Genomic DNA, 798 nt, shown 5'->3' on the forward strand with positions numbered 1-798 from the left:
AATCGTATCATCATAGCAGTACAACACAGTTTTGTCCGTAGCATCCGAAAATATCCAGAAGCTAATATACACAAACTTTTCTTTAAAAAATAAACTTACCTTGTTAATAAAGTATGACCTCAAAATCAAAACAAACACAGTATCCGCTGCTGCAGTCTCTACACAAACTTTTCTGCACTGAAATCGCAAGGACACATTTTATGGATATTACGGTAATGCGCTGACAAACGCGTCCTGCAGTCATGCAAGCACATACAACAGTGTGAGAGTTTACACTAATCAACCATAACATTAAAACCACCTCCTTGTTTCTACACTCACTGTCCATTTTATCAGCTCCACTCACCATATAGAAGCACTTTGTAGTTCTACAATTATTGACATGACCACCACAGAGCAGGTGTTATCTAGGTGGTGGATCATTCTCAGCACTGCAGTGACACTGACATGGTGTTGGTGTGTTAGTGTGTGTTGTGCTGGTATGAGTGGATCAGACACAGCAGCGCTGCTGGAGTTTTTAAATACCGTGTCCACTCACTGTCCACTCTATTAGACACTCTTACCTAGTTGGTCCACCTTGTAGAGACAGTCAGAAACGATCGTTCATCTATTGCTGCTGTTTGAGTTGGTCATCTTTTAGACCTTCATCAGTGGTCATAGGACACTTCCCACAGGGCGCTGTTGGCTGAATGTTTTTGGTTGGTGGACTATTCTCAGTCCAGCAGTGACAGTGAGGTGTTTAAAAACCTGCAGCGCTGCTATGTCTTATCCACTCATACCAGCACAACACAGGAGAGT

This window comes from Trichomycterus rosablanca, unplaced genomic scaffold, assembly GCF_030014385.1.
Source record: "Trichomycterus rosablanca isolate fTriRos1 unplaced genomic scaffold, fTriRos1.hap1 scaffold_408, whole genome shotgun sequence".
In the NCBI taxonomy this organism is placed as follows: domain Eukaryota; kingdom Metazoa; phylum Chordata; class Actinopteri; order Siluriformes; family Trichomycteridae; genus Trichomycterus; species Trichomycterus rosablanca.